The following is a 7,500-nucleotide window of genomic DNA, read 5'->3' on the forward strand; positions in this document are numbered from 1 at the left end:
CGTATTGAATAAACATATTGAATATAAATTGAATTGCGCCCCCTCTCATATGTCACGAAGGTGTCATTTGATCCTGACAAGACACAGTCGTTATGCACAATCCATGAGCTGTCAGGTGGCCGACATTACCTTCTCATGAGGTTCAAATATTTATTTTGCTGCAGGAGGCTTCGCTGCCTCTCTGCGTTGTAGCTTCTGCACATAAAGCAGAGAGAGATTCGCCGGGAAACTGTGTTGTTTGTTTGACGCGCCGCACTCAGGCAAACCAATCTTATTGAGAACGGGAGAATGGAAATTGGGGAAGAAAACCTCACTGGAAAAAATAAGCAACCTTATTTTTCCTTTTGTCCTTTGTTGAGGCAGGGAAAAACATACGGCCCACTTGAGCGTAATTTGTTTGTGTGTGTGCGTGTGTTTGCTTGTGTATATATGTTGTTTGCTGTTGTTACAGCCTCTTACCTCACTCCATCTTACCTCTCCTACTCATTACCCAACACACACACACACCTACACACACACGTACACACGCACACACACACACATGCACACACACACACACACACACACACACACACACACACACACACACACACACACACACACACACACACATGCACACACACACACACACACACACACACACACACACACACACACACACATTCATATGCACACACAAACACGCACACACACACACACACACACACACACACATGCACGCACATGCAAAAGAATTGAGTGGACCGGAAAAAAATGGAGTGAACGGTGACACTTACAAAAATACAAACTGCCAGATGGCATATGAGTGAAGAAGTTGACTCGCACACACACACACACGGCACACAGACACACGAGACACACAGACACACACAGCACTCACATAAAAAGAAAAACACACATGCTCTGCAGGGGTGCGAGAGTCGGCCCGCAGGACGTCTGTGAGGGAGGCAGTGGGAAACTGTCGCGGCTCTCAGTGTTAAGCCCCTCAGTCTGTCTGCTGTCACCTCCCAAATTAACATAGGAGAATGAGCTGGAGCCATATTGTAGTCCCCACCAGTTGGCATCCACATAGTATACGACACAGGCGCGCATCTTCATACATATTCTGATGCATGATGCCGGGCAGAATGGAAATGAAATTGAATAATGAATGCCTTTGAGGCTGTCTTTTTATCAATTTCATACGCATAACCCTTGTCTCTTGTGGTGTTTTCGCGTGTGCACAATGTGTTCACACACACACACACACACACACACACACACACATTAAAGCAGGGACACATTTTCTAAATCCATATGCATGCACATCAATATGTGCATATACGCCAGAGCAACACAAACGCACACGTAATCAGCAAACACAATCAAAAAAATATACAAAATAAAAATGGCTGAGGATTCACACACACACACACACACACAAAAAAACTGGAAAAAGTGTAAGTACACACATGCAAATATTCAGGATATCACTACTCTATATGCACACAAAGCACACACAAGCACACACACTCTCTCTTTTTCTCCCTCTCTCTCTTTCTCTCTCTAACAGACACACATACACTCGCTCTTTATCTCCCTCTCTCGCTCATTCACACCCACACACACACACACACACACACACACACACACATCCACACACCCACACACACGCACACACACGCACACGCACCCACACACCCACACACACGCACCCACACACACGCACACCCACACACACGCACCCACACACCCACACCCACACCCACACACACGCACCCACACACCCACACACACGCACCCACACACACGCACCCACACACACACGCACACACACACACACACACACACTCACACAGGTTGTTCTCTCTCTAGTAACCTATTCATTGCTACCAGGATAAGTGATCCCGCAGCAGAGTCGAGGATCAGTGCAAATGTATTCCTCATCTCCTACCCCTGTGATACATAGGAGGGGATACGGGACCGCTCTACACGGCTAGCGTTAACGCCGCCGCCGCCGCCCTGTTGGCCTAATGAAGCAGCAGAGAGCCACCGCAGCTCAAAAGACAGAGAGACATTAGGAGATACAGAGAGGAGAGAGATGGAGAGACAGAGAGATGGAGAGAGAGAGAAAGAGAGACATTAGGAGATACAGAGAGAGAGAGATGGAGAGACAGAGAGATGGAGAGAGAGAAAGAGACATTAGGAGATACAGAGAGGAGCAAGAGATGGAGAGACAGAGAGATGGAGAGAGAGAGAGAGAGAGAGAGAGACATTAGGAGATACAGAGAGGAGCAAGAGATAGAGAGACAGAGAGATGGAGAGAGAAAGAGAGACATTAGGAGATACAGAGAGAAGAGAGAGAGATGGAGAGACAGAGAGATGGAGAGAGAGAAAGAGAGACATTAGGAGATACAGAGAGAGAGAGAGATGGAGAGACAGAGAGATGGAGAGAGAGAAAGAGACATTAGGAGATACAGAGAGAAGAGAGAGAGATGGAGAGAGAGACAGAGAGAGAGAGAAAGAGAGACATTAGGAGATACAGAGAGAGAGAGATGGAGAGACAGAGAGATGGAGAGAGAGAAAGAGACATTAGGAGATACAGAGAGGAGCAAGAGATGGAGAGACAGAGAGATGGAGAGAGAGAAAGAGAGACATTAGGAGATACAGAGAGAAGAGAGAGAGAAAGAGAGACATTAGGAGATACAGAGAGAAGAGAGAGAGATGGAGAGACAGAGAGATGGAGAGAGAGAAAGAGAGACATTAGGAGATACAGAGAAGGAGAGCCAGAGAGATGGAGAGAGAGACAGAGAGAGAGAGAAAGCAAGAGAGAGAGAGGGTAACCAAGAGAGAGAGAGACAAGTGAGAGAGAGACCAAGAGAGAAAGAAAGAGAGAGAGGAAGAGAGAGAGAGAGAGAGAGAGACACCAAGAGAGAGCGAGAGAGAGAGAGAGACCAAGAGAGAGCGAGAGAGAGAGAGACCAAGAGAGAGAGCGAGAGAGAGAGAGAGAGAGAGAGAGAGAGAGAGACCAAGAAAGAGAGAGAGACCAAGAGAGAGAGAGAGAGAGAGAGAGAGAGGTAAAACAGTCAGAGAGGTGATACTAAGTGGCAGGGAGTCACGGGGGGAGGGTGAGTGTGAGAGAGAACAGAGCAGTATAAATATTCAGGCAGGTGTGTCTGACTAGTGAGTATTCTGCGGGCGTGAGTACTTCACTCCCTTCGGCTCCGGCAATCCCTGCAGATGAGAAAGCCCGCTGACAAACCCGGGAGGAGAAAAGTTTTCGCCCCAATCAATCAGGGCGCGGCGGTGGCGGCGGCGGCGGCGGGGGCGCCCACGCCGGCTAGCGCCGCACGGGGACTACTGAGCTCCTGTTTCATAAGGCTGAGGGTTCCCCTGCTTAGTGCCCTTATCTGGCCAACACACACACACGCACACGCACACACTACGCACACACACACACACACGACACACATACACACACGTGTTCCATCTGTGATTGCGTGCGTGCGTGTGTGTGTGTGTGTGTGTGTGTGTGTGTGTGATATTAGTAGTGAGTCTGTGTTCATTTATTGTTTAGATGTGTGTTGTTTACATTTGCATGCCTGTGTGTGTGTGTGTGTGTGTGTGTGTGTGTGTGTGTGTGTGTGCTCTTTATGGACATTGGTGTGTATGTGTGTGTGTGTGCATGCATAGTCATAGTGTATGTGTGATTGTGTGTAGGCACAGCTTACAGGATATCTATGTGTTTGTGTGTGTGTTTGTGTGTGTGTGTATGTATGTGTGTGTGCGTGGCTCCAGCCATCAGTGCTATAGGGGGCAGCAGGGAGTAATGGAGGCCCGAAGGGAGGAGTGCAAGATAGGGGGGGGGGGGGGGGGGGAGGGAGGTGGATAAACAGGCTCAATGGGAGCCTGGAGCCCCACCAGAGGAGCAGAGATAGATAAGGGCTCCGGGCAGGGACACCACTGAGGGCAGAGTGCTGAAAAGCAGTGGAAGCTGCCTCAATCAGGATAATCATGGATAATCATTTTTATCACCGTGTCTTTTTATCAGTGTGTGTGTGTGTGCGTGTGTGCGCGTGTGTGTGTTTCTGTGAGATTGGGAGCACCCATGCTGGCGAGCGCATTTAAGTCTATTTGTGTTTTTATTTATTTGTGTGTTGTGTGTATGGGTGTGTGTGTGTGTGTGTGTGTGTGTGGGGGGCGGGGGGACTGTGTACTGTATGTGTATGTGTGTGTGTGTGTGTGTGTTTGTGTGCCTGTGTACTGTGTCTGTATATTTGTATATATATATATATATATATATATATATATATATATATATGTGTGTGTGTTTATTTGTGCTCTGTGTATAGAGTGGGTGTATGTGTGTGAGCATGTGTACATGTGTGTTTGTGTGTGAGCATGTGTCTGAGTGTGAGTGTATGTACGTGTGTGTGTGTGTCTGAGTGTGTACATATGCATGTGTGTGTGTGTGTGTGTGTGAGAGAGCGTGTGCATGTTTGCTTGTGAGCGTGTGTTCATGTGCATGCGTGCATGCGTGCGGGTGTGAGTGTACGTATGTGTGTGTGCATGCGTGCGTGCCTGCGAGCGAGTGAGTGTGTACATATGCACGCGTGTACATCACGTGTGCTCATGTGCGTGCGTGCATGCGTGCCTGAGCGTGTGCACGTGCGCACACACGCGTGTGTGTGTGTGTGTCTCCCCCCCCTGTGCGTCCTACCCATCACGGTGAGGTGGGCCCGGGCCTCGGCCGTCCTCAGAGTGCTGTTGGTCAGCAGAGCCTCACACACGTACACCCCGGAGTCTGCCGGCACGGGGGCGGGGATCACCAGGCGCCGGCCGCCCGCCAGCCACCGCCCCTCACGTCGCCATGACAACACCAGCCGCTCCACGGGTCTGCAGGGCACGGGGGTATAAAGTAGGGAAGGAAGTCAAAACGGCAAAAGGTAGCGAAAGAGAGACTAAGTGAAGGAAAAAGGGAAAAAATAAAGAATAAGGATGGACAGGTTTTGGAGGGGGGGGGGGGGGGGGGGATGAGAGGGAAGGTGGAGGGAGGGGAGATGACAACTAGAGAGAAGAGAAGAGAGGGAGGGAAGGGAATAGTGTCTGCGGGAGCAGGGGGGGAGAGAAGTTGAAATGAAATGGAGACAGGATGGAACAAAAGAAGAAGAGCTAAAGACCGTGACGTATTACAGCAAATGAAATCTATCGTGTGTTTCTGAGCCAATGAGTGGAGGAATGACAGATGCCCGTCTGTACATTAGAGCCAGTCGGTTCTACTCAGCGTGAGAGAGATGCGCTCACTCACGGCGGATTGCTGATTGTCGGGAAAAGCTAGACTTTACTGGAAGCATAGCATCGCATTAAGAAAAATAAACGCATAGAAATGCACGGCAACAGGATGAACACAAACACACACGTTGAAATAAAGCCCAGGGCTTCCATTTGGTCCGTTGTCAATGCAGCACTCTAGCAATATAACGTACTGAAAAGGCACATTATTCACAGCCAACAAAAAAACTGTTATATTAAATAGACAACAAAGGAATCTCAGCCCAGGTGGTAGATTTACAAATAAATGGAAAACAGCAATACAATTTGGTGCTGAATAGCGAAATGGTCATTGTTAACTGTGTGTATACTCTTAAGCCTGCATTACAGAGAAGAACAAGATCAACCCAACCGTTACAAACAATGGTATACAACGTTCAAATGTGTGTATTTATCCTGTAGTCTAACCGACCAAACTTTTAGCTCTCTAACTCAACTAAAACATGAGGAAGGACTCCTATGAGGATATGTATTCCTACTGTCTGAGACAGAGACAGAAAGTAGAGAGAGAGAAAGAGCGAGGGAGAGCACGAGAGAGAGAGAGAGAGAGAGAGAGAGAGAGAGAGAGAGAGAGAGAGAGAGAGAGAGGGAGAAACAGGGGTAGATCTGGTGTGATTGGCTGTCTCCGTCCCCATGTTGAACCCAGTGGGTGATTGGACAGGATGGGGTGAACGGGGTCGAGGCAAAAACTAATTGGAGTTGAGCGTCTGTCAAAAGTGGAACCCCAGCACCCTGTAAAGCAGCTGTTGAGTCTCTCACTAGTCTGCACACATGTGTGCATGTAGGGGGGGGGGGGGGGGGGGGGAGTGTCAGAACATGATCTTGCAAATGTCTCGTAATAACTGGATCTTGTGGCAGGGTTTCGGGCGTTGGGGAGCAGTGGCATATGGTTGACACTCCAGACACTGTTCATAATGAGCAATGGTGATATGTTGCATCTACGCTCAACGTTCACTTTATCTGTCAATTCTTGGTTTACATCTCAACTACTCTCATTGTGTACTGTGTGATACATTTTTTCTTAATTTGTAGACTTTAATTGGTAATTTTTTCATGTTGTACATTTAATTGAATTTACGCTCCAGCACGTCAAGTGACGCCCACATGTCCTGTCTGGGTTGAATGTGTGTGTGTGTGTGTGTGTGTGTGTGTGTGTGTGTGTTCTGTGTGTGTGTGTGTGTGAGTGTGTGTGTGAGTGTGTTTGTATGTGTGTGTGTTTGTATGTGTGTGTGTGTGTGTGCGCGTGCGCGTGCGCGTGTGCGAGCGTGTGCGTGCGTACGTGTGTGTTTGTGCGCGTGGTCTTGCTTGCAGGCGCGTGCTGTCATACCTGCCGTTGGCGATGCACTCCAGTGTGACCTCCCTCCCAGCCACTACCGTTGTGTTCCTCGGTCCAATCACGATCGCTGGAGACACAAGCTCTGTGTCGGATTCTGAAACAGAGAGACAGTGGAGAGACATTAGCCATTAGAGTGAAAAGAGAGGGAGAGAGAGAGAGACAGAGAACGAAAGACAGTGATACGGAAAGAATCAGCGAGCAGAGAGAGGAAGGGAGGGAAGTTGATTAATATAGGCCGCACACATAGTCGTCAGCCCCACACATCATAATCAAAGCTTTAATTTCATTTACCAAAAGTAATTAAAAAGGTTTCCAAGTTAATGAAAAAAAAAACGCATTTGGTAAATTGGAATGAAATGGATATGATTCATACCAATTATAAAAGAAGGGTTAGGGAGAGGGCTGTACGTGAGACGGGCATGACAGACAGATGTTGGTTACATCTGCGACCGCTGGCCTCACTGAAGCACCAGGAAATAGGGAGCGGGATGGAGCTTAAGGTGGAAGGAGAGAAGGAGACTGTTTGATCTCCTCTTTGAAGGAAGAGGAGGATAAGGTTGGTAATTGAGTCACAGCCCGCCCCGTTCTGCCGCCCCTTCTCCTGCCCTCCCTCGCTAACTGACACCGTTCTCTCTTTTATCGAAACGCGACAGCGCAAAACTCATATCCCACTGTCATGCAATCGAAGACGCACACAAGCATGCCGTGCACGCATCCAGACACACACACACACACACACACACACACACACACACACACACACATACATGCACACACACAGATACATGCACCCACACACGCCATGCCCGAACACACGCACACACACACACACATACAGAGGCGTACGCAAACAC

General features: G+C 48.6%; 1 pseudogene across 1 annotated transcript in view; it reads right to left on the bottom strand.

The window, feature by feature from the left end:
• The window catches only part of LOC311341063 (protein sidekick-1-like), a 209,210-nt pseudogene that overhangs the window by 62,873 nt on the left and 138,837 nt on the right, over positions 1-7,500 (bottom strand). The window contains exons 6-7 of the transcript XR_014684114.1: positions 6,638-6,740; positions 4,700-4,875 (exon numbers count right to left, since the gene is read on the bottom strand). The product of XR_014684114.1 is annotated as a protein sidekick-1-like (transcript). The remainder of the gene's footprint in view (positions 1-4,699; positions 4,876-6,637; positions 6,741-7,500) is intronic.

The sequence above is a fragment of the Micromesistius poutassou genome, assembly GCF_964030765.1.
Source record: "Micromesistius poutassou genome assembly, chromosome: 3".
In the NCBI taxonomy this organism is placed as follows: Eukaryota; Metazoa; Chordata; class Actinopteri; order Gadiformes; family Gadidae; genus Micromesistius; species Micromesistius poutassou.